The 16,099-nt window shown below is 67.1% G+C and overlaps 7 non-coding genes across 7 annotated transcripts; all 7 read right to left on the bottom strand.

Annotated features, from left to right (window-relative positions):
* Window positions 1-653: 653 nt before the first annotated feature.
* Window positions 654-772, bottom strand: LOC141412498 (5S ribosomal RNA). The gene has a single exon (XR_012437340.1). It is a non-coding gene; the product is annotated as a 5S ribosomal RNA (ribosomal RNA).
* Window positions 773-2,921: 2,149 nt separating this feature from the next.
* Window positions 2,922-3,040, bottom strand: LOC141412578 (5S ribosomal RNA). Its single transcript, XR_012437420.1, has one exon. It is a non-coding gene; the product is annotated as a 5S ribosomal RNA (ribosomal RNA).
* A 2,149-nt stretch (window positions 3,041-5,189) lies between these two features.
* On the bottom strand, window positions 5,190-5,308 carry LOC141412839 (5S ribosomal RNA). Its single transcript, XR_012437681.1, has one exon. It is a non-coding gene; the product is annotated as a 5S ribosomal RNA (ribosomal RNA).
* Window positions 5,309-7,457: 2,149 nt separating this feature from the next.
* LOC141412496 (5S ribosomal RNA) lies at window positions 7,458-7,576 on the bottom strand. Its single transcript, XR_012437338.1, has one exon. It is a non-coding gene; the product is annotated as a 5S ribosomal RNA (ribosomal RNA).
* Window positions 7,577-9,741: 2,165 nt separating this feature from the next.
* On the bottom strand, window positions 9,742-9,860 carry LOC141412428 (5S ribosomal RNA). The gene has a single exon (XR_012437268.1). It is a non-coding gene; the product is annotated as a 5S ribosomal RNA (ribosomal RNA).
* Window positions 9,861-12,020: 2,160 nt separating this feature from the next.
* On the bottom strand, window positions 12,021-12,139 carry LOC141412426 (5S ribosomal RNA). Its single transcript, XR_012437266.1, has one exon. It is a non-coding gene; the product is annotated as a 5S ribosomal RNA (ribosomal RNA).
* Window positions 12,140-14,299: 2,160 nt separating this feature from the next.
* Window positions 14,300-14,418, bottom strand: LOC141412495 (5S ribosomal RNA). The gene has a single exon (XR_012437337.1). It is a non-coding gene; the product is annotated as a 5S ribosomal RNA (ribosomal RNA).
* Window positions 14,419-16,099: the final 1,681 nt, after the last annotated feature.

The following is a 16,099-nucleotide window of genomic DNA, read 5'->3' as shown; positions in this document are numbered from 1 at the left end:
TGGCACAGGCGACTGGGCGCCAGCGGCGGCCCTCCCTCCCTTTGAGCGGGATGGGGAGCTGCCGCTGGCATCCGGAGCTCTGGCGGCCTGCGCCCTCTGTCCCTGTGACCGCAGGCTCTGCCGTGGGAGGCGGGATCCCACGTAGAGGTCGCGCGCTGGCTGCCCTGTCTTGGGTTGAGCGACGGAGCGCGACGTGGAGCAGCACCCGACTGAGGCTCCCTGCTTCTCTGTCCCCTGGCGTCTTGCCCTGGACCCAGTGCACCACCTTGTGGCATGCCCAGGTGCGGCGCGTCCCGCTGTGGGGCCCGCTGGGGTGCAGGACCCACTTTCTCATGGCTTCCGCACGTCCCTCCCCACCCGCCTGGAGGGCAGTTGGGGAGCGGTCCCCAACGTGGCCTGGGACCAACCTCGCTGGTGACCCGTGTCGTGGGCGTGCGCCCCAGGAGAGTGTGGGGAGGGGAGAGGATTCGGGGACGTAGCTGTGAGGATTCGGTGTGCGTGGGTCTGGCGGGTGGCCCGGACGGGGTCGGGGTCGTGGTCACGGTGGGTCGTTGTGGTGGTGGTGGTGGTGGTGCTGGGGGTGGTGGTGGTGGTGGGGGGGTGGTGGCGAAGTCCCCGAAGACAAAAGGAGCAGCGAGGGAGGGAGGAGCAAAAGCCTACAGCACCCGGTACTCCCAGGCGGTCTCCCATCCAAGTACTAACCAGGCCCGACCCTGCTTAGCTTCCGAGATCAGACGAGATCGGGCGCGTTCAGGGTGGTATGGCCGTAGACGCTAGCCGCCGCCTCCGGGAGCCCCAAGAGCCTGCCGAGGGCCCCGGCGTGCGTCTCCACGCTGCTCTCCTGGCACGGCTGGGAGTCCGGGTGGGGGCTGGCAGCCCGGGGCCAGCGGCCAGAGGCCCCGCGTGCCTGCTCGGGCAGCCGGTCTCGCCCAGGTGGCCGCTGGGTGGCTTTCTTCCCGAGGTGTCCTGCTGCCAAGACGAGGGTCAAGTTTTCTCGGGGGAAAATTTCTCAGTGCTCTCGGGCGCTTGTTCTTCTGGGAATGTTCACTGCTCTGGCCAAGGCGGGGGACGCACAGCTCGGGCCAGGGCAAGCAGCCACCCTCCTCCGTCGCCTCCTGGAGCCGTATCCTTGGGTGGGTGCGTGGCTCCCAGCGGAGGTCTCGGGGACCCTTCCGGTCCTCTTCGTCCGGAAAGCGCCACTGCCCCTCCAGCCCATCAGGAAAACGGCAGCCGCGCCCTTCGCCGACCCGCTCCGCCCTCCTCCACACTCAGGGCCTGGGGCTGCGGGGCTGAATCGTGAGGCTTTCCAGCCCAGGACTTCACCTCTGGCCCCTTTCACACCCGGGATCTTGGGAAGAAGAAACAAAAATAAACACAGCCAAAGCCATCTCCTCCAACCCGGGGCCCCTCCACATCCCTTCCGATCCCGGGTTCCTGCCGGCCTCCCGGGGCGTTTCTCCCAGGCAGCCCTTCGCGGCCAATAAACGGGGCTGAGCACTCGAGTCCTCGGGCATCACGGGGCCGGCGGCCACGCCAAGCACGCACGACTCCCGGTTCTCGTCTGCTCCTGGGTGCCCTGGGCCTCTTCCCTGTGCCGCTGCTGGGTCTTGTGCCCCTGCTTGGCCTCCTTCAGACCCGGCCCCGTGCTACGCGGCCACGTGCTACAGGATCGTGCCAGCAGAACTGGCCCTGGCTGAGCCCCGTACCCACCCTCCTGCCATCCCTGGCCCTGCTAGCAAATGGCAGAGATCCTCTGGCCTCCGAGCCCAGACAAAAATCCTGATGCAGTTGGCCGAGGGGCCGCAAACCAAGGCTTCGCTTGTTCCCGCTCAGGCCCCAGCCATACCCTCTTGTCCTTCGGCTGCTCGTGTGTGGGGTGGGGGAGAGGAGGGTGCGTCCCCATGCGTGCGTGCGTGGTCTGGGTGTCTCTGCGTGGTGTTTGTGTCTGTGTGTGTGTGTGTGTGTGTGTTAGATGCCGTGCCTGGTGTAGGTGGGGAAGAGCAAGCCGTCACGCACAGAGCCCCATCACACACTGGGGCCGGGCCGAGGGGGTCAATCTGCTCGGCCTGATTGCGTTGGGCATACATTGCAGAAGGTGGGTTTTCCAAGGCGGAGCAGAGGTTCCCAGCACCTGAGGTTGTCCACGGGGAGAATGTCTGTTCCACGGGGGCAAGCGGTCCCTTCCGTCGTGCCCAAGCCCATGTGAACCCGAAGGCCAGGTGGCCCCGGTCCTTGAGCTGACTGAGGAGTGCTTTGAGACCCGGAGGGTGGCACAGGCGACTGGGCGCCAGCGGCGGCCCTCCCTCCCTTTGAGCGGGATGGGGAGCTGCCGCTGGCATCCGGAGCTCTGGCGGCCTGCGCCCTCTGTCCCTGTGACCGCAGGCTCTGCCGTGGGAGGCGGGATCCCACGTAGAGGTCGCGCGCTGGCTGCCCTGTCTTGGGTTGAGCGACGGAGCGCGACGTGGAGCAGCACCCGACTGAGGCTCCCTGCTTCTCTGTCCCCTGGCGTCTTGCCCTGGACCCAGTGCACCACCTTGTGGCATGCCCAGGTGCGGCGCGTCCCGCTGTGGGGCCCGCTGGGGTGCAGGACCCACTTTCTCATGGCTTCCGCACGTCCCTCCCCACCCGCCTGGAGGGCAGTTGGGGAGCGGTCCCCAACGTGGCCTGGGACCAACCTCGCTGGTGACCCGTGTCGTGGGCGTGCGCCCCAGGAGAGTGTGGGGAGGGGAGAGGATTCGGGGACGTAGCTGTGAGGATTCGGTGTGCGTGGGTCTGGCGGGTGGCCCGGACGGGGTCGGGGTCGTGGTCACGGTGGGTCGTTGTGGTGGTGGTGGTGGTGGTGCTGGGGGTGGTGGTGGTGGTGTGGGGGTGGTGGTGAAGTCCCCGAAGACAAAAGGAGCAGCGAGGGAGGGAGGAGCAAAAGCCTACAGCACCCGGTATTCGCAGGCGGTCTCCCATCCAAGTACTAACCAGGCCCGACCCTGCTTAGCTTCCGAGATCAGACGAGATCGGGCGCGTTCAGGGTGGTATGGCCGTAGACGCTAGCCGCCGCCTGCGGGAGCCCCAAGAGCCTGCCGAGGGCCCCGGCGTGCGTCTCCACGCTGCTCTCCTGGCACGGCTGGGAGTCCGGGTGGGGGCTGGCAGCCCGGGGCCAGCGGCCAGAGGCCCCGCGCGCCTGCTCGGGCAGCCGGTCTCGCCCAGGTGGCCGCTGGGTGGCTTTCTTCCCGAGGTGTCCTGCTGCCAGGATGAGGGTCAAGTTTTCTCGGGGGAAAATTTCTCAGTGCTCTCGGGCGCTTGTTCTTCTGGGAATGTTCACTGCTCTGGCCAAGGCGGGGGACGCACAGCTCGGGCCAGGGCAAGCAGCCACCCTCCTCCGTCGCCTCCTGGAGCCGTATCCTTGGGTGGGTGCGTGGCTCCCAGCGGAGGTCTCGGGGACCCTTCCGGTCCTCTTCGTCCGGAAAGCGCCACTGCCCCTCCAGCCCATCAGGAAAACGGCAGCCGCGCCCTTCGCCGACCCGCTCCGCCCTCCTCCACACTCAGGGCCTGGGGCTGCGGGGCTGAATCGTGAGGCTTTCCAGCCCAGGACTTCACCTCTGGCCCCTTTCACACCCGGGATCTTGGGAAGAAGAAACAAAAATAAACACAGCCAAAGCCATCTCCTCCAACCCGGGGCCCCTCCACATCCCTTCCGATCCCGGGTTCCTGCCGGCCTCCCGGGGCGTTTCTCCCAGGCAGCCCTTCGCGGCCAATAAACGGGGCTGAGCACTCGAGTCCTCGGGCATCACGGGGCCGGCGGCCACGCCAAGCACGCACGACTCCCGGTTCTCGTCTGCTCCTGGGTGCCCTGGGCCTCTTCCCTGTGCCGCTGCTGGGTCTTGTGCCCCTGCTTGGCCTCCTTCAGACCCGGCCCCGTGCTACGCGGCCACGTGCTACAGGATCGTGCCAGCAGAACTGGCCCTGGCTGAGCCCCGTACCCACCCTCCTGCCATCCCTGGCCCTGCTAGCAAATGGCAGAGATCCTCTGGCCTCCGAGCCCAGACAAAAATCCTGATGCAGTTGGCCGAGGGGCCGCAAACCAAGGCTTCGCTTGTTCCCGCTCAGGCCCCAGCCATACCCTCTTGTCCTTCGGCTGCTCGTGTGTGGGGTGGGGGAGAGGAGGGTGCGTCCCCATGCGTGCGTGCGTGGTCTGGGTGTCTCTGCGTGGTGTTTGTGTCTGTGTGTGTGTGTGTGTGTGTGTTAGATGCCGTGCCTGGTGTAGGTGGGGAAGAGCAAGCCCTCACGCACAGAGCCCCATCACACACTGGGGCCGGGCCGAGGGGGTCAATCTGCTCGGCCTGATTGCGTTGGGCATACATTGCAGAAGGTGGGTTTTCCAAGGCGGAGCAGAGGTTCCCAGCACCTGAGGTTGTCCACAGGGAGAATGTCTGTTCCACGGGGGCAAGCGGTCCCTTCCGTCGTGCCCAAGCCCATGTGAACCCGAAGGCCAGGTGGCCCCGGTCCTTGAGCTGACTGAGGAGTGCTTTGAGACCCGGAGGGTGGCACAGGCGACTGGGCGCCAGCGGCGGCCCTCCCTCCCTTTGAGCGGGATGGGGAGCTGCCGCTGGCATCCGGAGCTCTGGCGGCCTGCGCCCTCTGTCCCTGTGACCGCAGGCTCTGCCGTGGGAGGCGGGATCCCACGTAGAGGTCGCGCGCTGGCTGCCCTGTCTTGGGTTGAGCGACGGAGCGCGACGTGGAGCAGCACCCGACTGAGGCTCCCTGCTTCTCTGTCCCCTGGCGTCTTGCCCTGGACCCAGTGCACCACCTTGTGGCATGCCCAGGTGCGGCGCGTCCCGCTGTGGGGCCCGCTGGGGTGCAGGACCCACTTTCTCATGGCTTCCGCACGTCCCTCCCCACCCGCCTGGAGGGCAGTTGGGGAGCGGTCCCCAACGTGGCCTGGGACCAACCTCGCTGGTGACCCGTGTCGTGGGCGTGCGCCCCAGGAGAGTGTGGGGAGGGGAGAGGATTCGGGGACGTAGCTGTGAGGATTCGGTGTGCGTGGGTCTGGCGGGTGGCCCGGACGGGGTCGGGGTCGTGGTCACGGTGGGTCGTTGTGGTGGTGGTGGTGGTGGTGCTGGGGGTGGTGGTGGTGGTGGGGGGGTGGTGGCGAAGTCCCCGAAGACAAAAGGAGCAGCGAGGGAGGGAGGAGCAAAAGCCTACAGCACCCGGTACTCCCAGGCGGTCTCCCATCCAAGTACTAACCAGGCCCGACCCTGCTTAGCTTCCGAGATCAGACGAGATCGGGCGCGTTCAGGCTGGTATGGCCGTAGACGCTAGCCGCCGCCTCCGGGAGCCCCAAGAGCCTGCCGAGGGCCCCGGCGTGCGTCTCCACGCTGCTCTCCTGGCACGGCTGGGAGTCCGGGTGGGGGCTGGCAGCCCGGGGCCAGCGGCCAGAGGCCCCGCGTGCCTGCTCGGGCAGCCGGTCTCGCCCAGGTGGCCGCTGGGTGGCTTTCTTCCCGAGGTGTCCTGCTGCCAAGACGAGGGTCAAGTTTTCTCGGGGGAAAATTTCTCAGTGCTCTCGGGCGCTTGTTCTTCTGGGAATGTTCACTGCTCTGGCCAAGGCGGGGGACGCACAGCTCGGGCCAGGGCAAGCAGCCACCCTCCTCCGTCGCCTCCTGGAGCCGTATCCTTGGGTGGGTGCGTGGCTCCCAGCGGAGGTCTCGGGGACCCTTCCGGTCCTCTTCGTCCGGAAAGCGCCACTGCCCCTCCAGCCCATCAGGAAAACGGCAGCCACGCCCTTCGCCGACCCGCTCCGCCCTCCTCCACACTCAGGGCCTGGGGCTGCGGGGCTGAATCGTGAGGCTTTCCAGCCCAGGACTTCACCTCTGGCCCCTTTCACACCCGGGATCTTGGGAAGAAGAAACAAAAATAAACACAGCCAAAGCCATCTCCTCCAACCCGGGGCCCCTCCACATCCCTTCCGATCCCGGGTTCCTGCCGGCCTCCCGGGGCGTTTCTCCCAGGCAGCCCTTCGCGGCCAATAAACGGGGCTGAGCACTCGAGTCCTCGGGCATCACGGGGCCGGCGGCCACGCCAAGCACGCACGACTCCCGGTTCTCGTCTGCTCCTGGGTGCCCTGGGCCTCTTCCCTGTGCCGCTGCTGGGTCTTGTGCCCCTGCTTGGCCTCCTTCAGACCCGGCCCCGTGCTACGCGGCCACGTGCTACAGGATCGTGCCAGCAGAACTGGCCCTGGCTGAGCCCCGTACCCACCCTCCTGCCATCCCTGGCCCTGCTAGCAAATGGCAGAGATCCTCTGGCCTCCGAGCCCAGACAAAAATCCTGATGCAGTTGGCCGAGGGGCCGCAAACCAAGGCTTCGCTTGTTCCCGCTCAGGCCCCAGCCATACCCTCTTGTCCTTCGGCTGCTCGTGTGTGGGGTGGGGGAGAGGAGGGTGCGTCCCCATGCGTGCGTGCGTGGTCTGGGTGTCTCTGCGTGGTGTTTGTGTCTGTGTGTGTGTGTGTGTGTGTGTTAGATGCCGTGCCTGGTGTAGGTGGGGAAGAGCAAGCCCTCACGCACAGAGCCCCATCACACACTGGGGCCGGGCCGAGGGGGTCAATCTGCTCGGCCTGATTGCGTTGGGCATACATTGCAGAAGGTGGGTTTTCCAAGGCGGAGCAGAGGTTCCCAGCACCTGAGGTTGTCCACAGGGAGAATGTCTGTTCCACGGGGGCAAGCGGTCCCTTCCGTCGTGCCCAAGCCCATGTGAACCCGAAGGCCAGGTGGCCCCGGTCCTTGAGCTGACTGAGGAGTGCTTTGAGACCCGGAGGGTGGCACAGGCGACTGGGCGCCAGCGGCGGCCCTCCCTCCCTTTGAGCGGGATGGGGAGCTGCCGCTGGCATCCGGAGCTCTGGCGGCCTGCGCCCTCTGTCCCTGTGACCGCAGGCTCTGCCGTGGGAGGCGGGATCCCACGTAGAGGTCGCGCGCTGGCTGCCCTGTCTTGGGTTGAGCGACGGAGCGCGACGTGGAGCAGCACCCGACTGAGGCTCCCTGCTTCTCTGTCCCCTGGCGTCTTGCCCTGGACCCAGTGCACCACCTTGTGGCATGCCCAGGTGCGGCGCGTCCCGCTGTGGGGCCCGCTGGGGTGCAGGACCCACTTTCTCATGGCTTCCGCACGTCCCTCCCCACCCGCCTGGAGGGCAGTTGGGGAGCGGTCCCCAACGTGGCCTGGGACCAACCTCGCTGGTGACCCGTGTCGTGGGCGTGCGCCCCAGGAGAGTGTGGGGAGGGGAGAGGATTCGGGGACGTAGCTGTGAGGATTCGGTGTGCGTGGGTCTGGCGGGTGGCCCGGACGGGGTCGGGGTCGTGGTCACGGTGGGTCGTTGTGGTGGTGGTGGTGGTGGTGCTGGGGGTGGTGGTGGTGGTGGGGGGGTGGTGGCGAAGTCCCCGAAGACAAAAGGAGCAGCGAGGGAGGGAGGAGCAAAAGCCTACAGCACCCGGTACTCCCAGGCGGTCTCCCATCCAAGTACTAACCAGGCCCGACCCTGCTTAGCTTCCGAGATCAGACGAGATCGGGCGCGTTCAGGGTGGTATGGCCGTAGACGCTAGCCGCCGCCTCCGGGAGCCCCAAGAGCCTGCCGAGGGCCCCGGCGTGCGTCTCCACGCTGCTCTCCTGGCACGGCTGGGAGTCCGGGTGGGGGCTGGCAGCCCGGGGCCAGCGGCCAGAGGCCCCGCGTGCCTGCTCGGGCAGCCGGTCTCGCCCAGGTGGCCGCTGGGTGGCTTTCTTCCCGAGGTGTCCTGCTGCCAAGACGAGGGTCAAGTTTTCTCGGGGGAAAATTTCTCAGTGCTCTCGGGCGCTTGTTCTTCTGGGAATGTTCACTGCTCTGGCCAAGGCGGGGGACGCACAGCTCGGGCCAGGGCAAGCAGCCACCCTCCTCCGTCGCCTCCTGGAGCCGTATCCTTGGGTGGGTGCGTGGCTCCCAGCGGAGGTCTCGGGGACCCTTCCGGTCCTCTTCGTCCGGAAAGCGCCACTGCCCCTCCAGCCCATCAGGAAAACGGCAGCCGCGCCCTTCGCCGACCCGCTCCGCCCTCCTCCACACTCAGGGCCTGGGGCTGCGGGGCTGAATCGTGAGGCTTTCCAGCCCAGGACTTCACCTCTGGCCCCTTTCACACCCGGGATCTTGGGAAGAAGAAACAAAAATAAACACAGCCAAAGCCATCTCCTCCAACCCGGGGCCCCTCCACATCCCTTCCGATCCCGGGTTCCTGCCGGCCTCCCGGGGCGTTTCTCCCAGGCAGCCCTTCGCGGCCAATAAACGGGGCTGAGCACTCGAGTCCTCGGGCGTCACGGGGCCGGCGGCCACGCCAAGCACGCACGACTCCCGGTTCTCGTCTGCTCCTGGGTGCCCTGGGCCTCTTCCCTGTGCCGCTGCTGGGTCTTGTGCCCCTGCTTGGCCTCCTTCAGACCCGGCCCCGTGCTACGCGGCCACGTGCTACAGGATCGTGCCAGCAGAACTGGCCCTGGCTGAGCCCCGTACCCACCCTCCTGCCATCCCTGGCCCTGCTAGCAAATGGCAGAGATCCTCTGGCCTCCGAGCCCAGACAAAAATCCTGATGCAGTTGGCCGAGGGGCCGCAAACCAAGGCTTCGCTTGTTCCCGCTCAGGCCCCAGCCATACCCTCTTGTCCTTCGGCTGCTCGTGTGTGGGGTGGGGGAGAGGAGGGTGCGTCCCCATGCGTGCGTGCGTGGTCTGGGTGTCTCTGCGTGGTGTTTGTGTCTGTGTGTGTGTGTGTGTGTGTGTTAGATGCCGTGCCTGGTGTAGGTGGGGAAGAGCAAGCCCTCACGCACAGAGCCCCATCACACACTGGGGCCGGGCCGAGGGGGTCAATCTGCTCGGCCTGATTGCGATGGGCATACATTGCAGAAGGTGGGTTTTCCAAGGCGGAGCAGAGGTTCCCAGCACCTGAGGTTGTCCACAGGGAGAATGTCTGTTCCACGGGGGCAAGCGGTCCCTTCCGTCGTGCCCAAGCCCATGTGAACCCGAAGGCCAGGTGGCCCCGGTCCTTGAGCTGACTGAGGAGTGCTTTGAGACCCGGAGGGTGGCACAGGCGACTGGGCGCCAGCGGCGGCCCTCCCTCCCTTTGAGCGGGATGGGGAGCTGCCGCTGGCATCCGGAGCTCTGGCGGCCTGCGCCCTCTGTCCCTGTGACCGCAGGCTCTGCCGTGGGAGGCGGGATCCCACGTAGAGGTCGCGCGCTGGCTGCCCTGTCTTGGGTTGAGCGACGGAGCGCGACGTGGAGCAGCAAACGAATGAGGCTCCCTGCTTCTCTGTCCCCTGGCGTCTTGCCCTGGACCCAGTGCACCACCTTGTGGCATGCCCAGGTGCGGCGCGTCCCGCTGTGGGGCCCGCTGGGGTGCAGGACCCACTTTCTCATGGCTTCCGCACGTCCCTCCCCACCCGCCTGGAGGGCAGTTGGGGAGCGGTCCCCAACGTGGCCTGGGACCAACCTCGCTGGTGACCCGTGTCGTGGGCGTGCGCCCCAGGAGAGTGTGGGGAGGGGAGAGGATTCGGGGACGTAGCTGTGAGGATTCAGTGTGCGTGGGTCTGGCGGGTGGCCCGGACGGGGTCGGGGTCGTGGTCACGGTGGGTCGTTGTGGTGGTGGTGGTGGTGGTGGTGGTGGTGGTGGTGCTGGGGGTGGTGGTGGTGGTGGGGGGGGTGGTGGCGAAGTCCCCGAAGACAAAAGGAGCAGCGAGGGATGGAGGAGCAAAAGCCTACAGCACCCGGTATTCCCAGGCGGTCCCCCATCCAAGTACTAACCAGGCCCGACCCTGCTTAGCTTCCGAGATCAGACGAGATCGGGCGCGTTCAGGGTGGTATGGCCGTAGACGCTAGCCGCCGCCTCCGGGAGCCCCAAGAGCCTGCCGAGGGCCCCGGCGTGCGTCTCCACGCTGCTCTCCTGGCACGGCTGGGAGTCCGGGTGGGGGCTGGCAGCCCGGGGCCAGCGGCCAGAGGCCCCGCGCGCCTACTCGGGCAGCCGGTCTCGCCCAGGTGGCCGCTGGGTGGCTTTCTTCCCGAGGTGTCCTGCTGCCAGGACGAGGGTCAAGTTTTCTCGGGGGAAAATTTCTCAGTGCTCTCGGGCGCTTGTTCTTCTGGGAATGTCCACTGCTGTGGCCAAGGCGGGGGACGCACAGCTCGGGCCAGGGCAAGCAGGCGCCCTCCTCCGTCGCCTCCTGGAGCCGTATCCTTGGATGGGTGCGTGGCTCCCAGCGGAGGTCTCGGGGACCCTTCCGGTCCTCTTCGTCCGGAAAGCGCCACTGCCCCTCCAGCCCATCAGGAAAACGGCAGCCGCGCCCTTCGCCGACCCGCTCCGCCCTCCTCCACACTCAGGGCCTGGGGCTGCGGGGCTGAATCGTGAGGCTTTCCAGCCCAGGACTTCACCTCTGGCCCCTTTCACACCCGGGATCTTGGGAAGAAGAAACAAAACCAAACACAGCCAAAGCCATCTCCTCCGACCCGGGGCCCCTAGACATCCCTTCCGATCCCGGGTTCCTGCCGGCCTCCCGGGGCGTTTCTCCCAGGCAGGCCTTCGCGGCCACTACACGGGGCTGAGCACTCGAGTCCTCGGGCGTCACGGGGCCCGCGGCCACGCCAAGCACGCACGACTCCCGGGTCTCCTCTGCTCCTGGGTGCCCTGGGCCTCTTCCCTGTGCCGCTGCTGGGTCTTGTGCCCCTGCTTGGCCTCCTTCAGACCCGGCCCCGTGCTACGCGGCCACGTGCTACAGGATCGTGCCAGCAGAACTGGCCCTGGCTGAGCCCCGTACCCACCCTCCTGCCATCCCTGGCCCTGCTAGCAAATGGCAGAGATCCTCTGGCCTCCGAGCCCAGACAAAAATCCTGATGCAGTTGGCCGAGGGGCCGCAAACCAAGGCTTCGCTTGTTCCCGCTCAGGCCCCAGCCATACCCTCTTGTCCTTTGGCTGCTCGTGTGTGGGGTGGGGGAGAGGAGGGTGCGTCCCCGTGCGTGCGTGCGTGGTCTGGGTGTCTCTGCGTGGTGTGTGTGTGTGTGTGTGTGTGTGTGTGTGTGTGTGTGTGTGAGATGCCGTGCCTGTTGTAGGTGGGGAAGAGCAAGCCCTCACGCACAGAGCCCCATCACACACTGGGGCCGGGCCGAGGGGGTCAATCTGCTCGGCCTGATTGCGTTGGGCATACATTGCAGAAGGTGGGTTTTCCAAGGCGGAGCAGAGGGTCCCGGCACCTGAGGTTGTCCACGGGGAGAATGTCTGTTCCACGGGGGCAAGCGGTCCCTTCCGTCGTGCCCAAGCCCATGTGACCCCGAAGGCCAGGTGGCCCCGGTCCTTGAGCTGACTGAGGAGTGCTTTGAGACCCGGAGGGTGGCACAGGCGACTGGGCGCCAGCGGCGGCCCTCCCTCCCTTTGAGCGGGACCGGGAGCTGCCGCTGGCATCCGGAGCTCTGGCGGCCTGCGCCCTCTGTCCCTGTGACCGCAGGCTCTGCCGTGGGAGGCGGGATCCCACGTAGAGGTCGCGCGCTGGCTGCCCTGTCTTGGGTTGAGCGACGGAGCGCGACGTGGAGCAGCACCCGACTGAGGCTCCCTGCTTCTCTGTCCCCTGGCGTCTTGCCCTGGACCCAGTGCACCACCTTGTGGCGAGCCCAGGTGTGGCGCGTCCCGCTGTGGGGCCCGCTGGGGTGCAGGACCCACTTTCTCATGGCTTCCGCACGTCCCTCCCCGCCCGCCTGGAGGGCAGTGGGGAGCGGTCCCCAACGTGGCCTGGGACCAACCTCGCTGGTGACCCGTGTCGCGGGCGCGCGCCCCAGGAGAGTGTGGGGAGGGGAGAGGATTCGGGGACGTAGCTGTGAGGATTCGGTGTGCGTGGGTCTGGCGGGTGGCCCGGACAGGGTCGGGGTCGTGGTCACGGTGGGTCGTTGTGGTGGTGGTGGTGGTGGTGGTGCTGGGGGTGGTGGTGGTGGTGGGGGGGGTGGTGGCGAAGTCCCCGAAGACAAAAGGAGCAGCGAGGGATGGAGGAGCAAAAGCCTACAGCACCCGGTATTCCCAGGCGGTCCCCCATCCAAGTACTAACCAGGCCCGACCCTGCTTAGCTTCCGAGATCAGACGAGATCGGGCGCGTTCAGGGTGGTATGGCCGTAGACGCTAGCCGCCGCCTCCGGGAGCCCCAAGAGCCTGCCGAGGGCCCCGGCGTGCGTCTCCACGCTGCTCTCCTGGCACGGCTGGGAGTCCGGGTGGGGGCTGGCAGCCCGGGGCCAGCGGCCAGAGGCCCCGCGCGCCTACTCGGGCAGCCGGTCTCGCCCAGGTGGCCGCTGGGTGGCTTTCTTCCCGAGGTGTCCTGCTGCCAGGACGAGGGTCAAGTTTTCTCGGGGGAAAATTTCTCAGTGCTCTCGGGCGCTTGTTCTTCTGGGAATGTCCACTGCTGTGGCCAAGGCGGGGGACGCACAGCTCGGGCCAGGGCAAGCAGGCGCCCTCCTCCGTCGCCTCCTGGAGCCGTATCCTTGGATGGGTGCGTGGCTCCCAGCGGAGGTCTCGGGGACCCTTCCGGTCCTCTTCGTCCGGAAAGCGCCACTGCCCCTCCAGCCCATCAGGAAAACGGCAGCCGCGCCCTTCGCCGACCCGCTCCGCCCTCCTCCACACTCAGGGCCTGGGGCTGCGGGGCTGAATCGTGAGGCTTTCCAGCCCAGGACTTCACCTCTGGCCCCTTTCACACCCGGGATCTTGGGAAGAAGAAACAAAACCAAACACAGCCAAAGCCATCTCCTCCGACCCGGGGCCCCTAGACATCCCTTCCGATCCCGGGTTCCTGCCGGCCTCCCGGGGCGTTTCTCCCAGGCAGGCCTTCGCGGCCACTACACGGGGCTGAGCACTCGAGTCCTCGGGCGTCACGGGGCCCGCGGCCACGCCAAGCACGCACGACTCCCGGGTCTCGTCTGCTCCTGGGTGCCCTGGGCCTCTTCCCTGTGCCGCTGCTGGGTCTTGTGCCCCTGCTTGGCCTCCTTCAGACCCGGCCCCGTGCTACGCGGCCACGTGCTACAGGATCGTGCCAGCAGAACTGGCCCTGGCTGAGCCCCGTACCCACCCTCCTGCCATCCCTGGCCCTGCTAGCAAATGGCAGAGATCCTCTGGCCTCCGAGCCCAGACAAAAATCCTGATGCAGTTGGCCGAGGGGCCGCAAACCAAGGCTTCGCTTGTTCCCGCTCAGGCCCCAGCCATACCCTCTTGTCCTTCGGCTGCTCGTGTGTGGGGTGGGGGAGAGGAGGGTGCGTCCCCGTGCGTGCGTGCGTGGTCTGGGTGTCTCTGCGTGGTGTGTGTGTGTGTGTGTGTGTGTGTGTGTGTGTGTGTGTGTGAGATGCCGTGCCTGTTGTAGGTGGGGAAGAGCAAGCCCTCACGCACAGAGCCCCATCACACACTGGGGCCGGGCCGAGGGGGTCAATCTGCTCGGCCTGATTGCGTTGGGCATACATTGCAGAAGGTGGGTTTTCCAAGGCGGAGCAGAGGGTCCCGGCACCTGAGGTTGTCCACGGGGAGAATGTCTGTTCCACGGGGGCAAGCGGTCCCTTCCGTCGTGCCCAAGCCCATGTGACCCCGAAGGCCAGGTGGCCCCGGTCCTTGAGCTGACTGAGGAGTGCTTTGAGACCCGGAGGGTGGCACAGGCGACTGGGCGCCAGCGGCGGCCCTCCCTCCCTTTGAGCGGGACCGGGAGCTGCCGCTGGCATCCGGAGCTCTGGCGGCCTGCGCCCTCTGTCCCTGTGACCGCAGGCTCTGCCGTGGGAGGCGGGATCCCACGTAGAGGTCGCGCGCTGGCTGCCCTGTCTTGGGTTGAGCGACGGAGCGCGACGTGGAGCAGCACCCGACTGAGGCTCCCTGCTTCTCTGTCCCCTGGCGTCTTGCCCTGGACCCAGTGCACCACCTTGTGGCGAGCCCAGGTGTGGCGCGTCCCGCTGTGGGGCCCGCTGGGGTGCAGGACCCACTTTCTCATGGCTTCCGCACGTCCCTCCCCGCCCGCCTGGAGGGCAGTGGGGAGCGGTCCCCAACGTGGTTTGGGACCAACCTCGCTGGTGACCCGTGTCGCGGGCGCGCGCCCCAGGAGAGTGTGGGGAGGGGAGAGGATTCGGGGACGTAGCTGTGAGGATTCGGTGTGCGTGGGTCTGGCGGGTGGCCCGGACGGGGTCGGGGTCGTGGTCACGGTGGGTCGTTGTGGTGGTGGTGGTGGTGGTGGTGCTGGGGGTGGTGGTGGTGGTGGGGGGGGTGGTGGCGAAGTCCCCGAAGACAAAAGGAGCAGCGAGGGAGGGAGGAGCAAAAGCCTACAGCACCCGGTACTCCCAGGCGGTCTCCCATCCAAGTACTAACCAGGCCCGACCCTGCTTAGCTTCCGAGATCAGACGAGATCGGGCGCGTTCAGGGTGGTATGGCCGTAGACGCTAGCCGCCGCCTCCGGGAGCCCCAAGAGCCTGCCGAGGGCCCCGGCGTGCGTCTCCACGCTGCTCTCCTGGCAAGGCTGGGAGTCCGGGTGGGGGCTGGCAGCCCGGGGCCAGCGGCCAGAGGCCCCGCACGCCTGCTCGGGCAGCCGGTCTCGCCCAGGTGGCCGCTGGGTGGCTTTCTTCCCGAGGTGTCCTGCTGCCAGGACGAGGGTCAAGTTTTCTCGGGGGAAAATTTCTCAGTGCTCTCGGGCGCTTGTTCTTCTGGGAATGTTCACTGCTGTGGCCAAGGCAGGGGACGCACAGCTCGGGCCAGGGCAAGCAGCCGCCCTCCTCCGTCGCCTCCTGGAGCCGTATCCTTGGGTGGGTGCGTGGCTCCCAGCGGAGGTCTCGGGGACCCTTCCGGTCCTCTTCGTCCGGAAAGCGCCACTGCCCCTCCAGCCCATCAGGAAAACGGCAGCCGCGCCCTTCGCCGACCCGCTCCGCCCTCCTCCACACTCAGGGCCTGGGGCTGCGGGGCTGAATCGTGAGGCTTTCCAGCCCAGGACTTCACCTCTGGCCCCTTTCACACCCGGGATCTTGGGAAGAAGAAACAATACCAAACACAGCCAAAGCCATCTCCTCCGACCCGGGGCCCCTCCACATCCCTTCCGATCCCGGGTTCCTGCCTGCCTCCCGGGGCGTTTCTCCCAGGCAGGCCTTCGCGGCCACTACACGGGGCTGAGCACTCGAGTCCTCGGGCGTCACGGGGCCCGCGGCCACGCCAAGCACGCACGACTCCCGGGTCTCGTCTGCTCCTGGGTGCCCTGGGCCTCTTCCCTGTGCCGCTGCTGTGTCTTGTGCCCCTGCTTGGCCTCCTTCAGACCCGACCCCGTGCTACGCGGCCACGTGCTACAGGATCGTGCCAGCAGAACTGGCCCTGGCTGAGCCCCGTACCCACCCTCCTGCCATCCCTGGCCCTGCTAGCAAATGGCAGAGATCCTCTGGCCTCCGAGCCCAGACAAAAATCCTGATGCAGTTGGCCGAGGGGCCGCAAACCAAGGCTTCGCTTGTTCCCGCTCAGGCCCCAGCCATACCCTCTTGTCCTTCGGCTGCTCGTGTGTGGGGTGGGGGAGAGGAGGGTGCGTCCCCGTGCGTGTGTGCGTGGTCTGGGTGTCTCTGCGTGGTGTGTGTGTGTGTGTTTGTGTGTGTGTGTGTGTGTGTGTGTGTGTTAGATGCCGTGCCTGGTGTAGGTGGGGAAGAGCAAGCCCTCACGCACAGAGCCCCATCACACACTGGGGCCGGGCCGAGGGGGTCAATCTGCTCGGCCTGATTGCGTTGGGCATACATTGCAGAAGGTGGGTTTTCCAAGGCGGAGCAGAGGGTCCCGGCACCTGAGGTTGTCCACGGGGAGAATGTCTGTTCCACGGGGGCAAGCGGTCCCTTCCGTCGTGCCCAAGCCCATGTGACCCCGAAGGCCAGGTGGCCCCGGTCCTTGAGCTGACTGAGGAGTGCTTTGAGACCCGGAGGGTGGCACAGGCGACTGGGCGCCAGCGGCGGCCCTCCCTCCCTTTGAGCGGGACGGGGAGCTGCCGCTGGCATCCGGAGCTCTGGCGGCCTGCGCCCTCTGAACCTGTGACCGCAGGCTCTGCCGTGGGAGGCGGGATCCCACGTAGAGGTCGCGCGCTGGCTGCCCTGTCTTGG

The sequence above is a fragment of the Castor canadensis genome, chromosome 10 (assembly GCF_047511655.1).
Source record: "Castor canadensis chromosome 10, mCasCan1.hap1v2, whole genome shotgun sequence".
In the NCBI taxonomy this organism is placed as follows: domain Eukaryota; kingdom Metazoa; phylum Chordata; class Mammalia; order Rodentia; family Castoridae; genus Castor; species Castor canadensis.
Note: the sequence above shows the minus strand (reverse complement) of the source record. Positions and strands in the feature narration are given on the sequence as shown.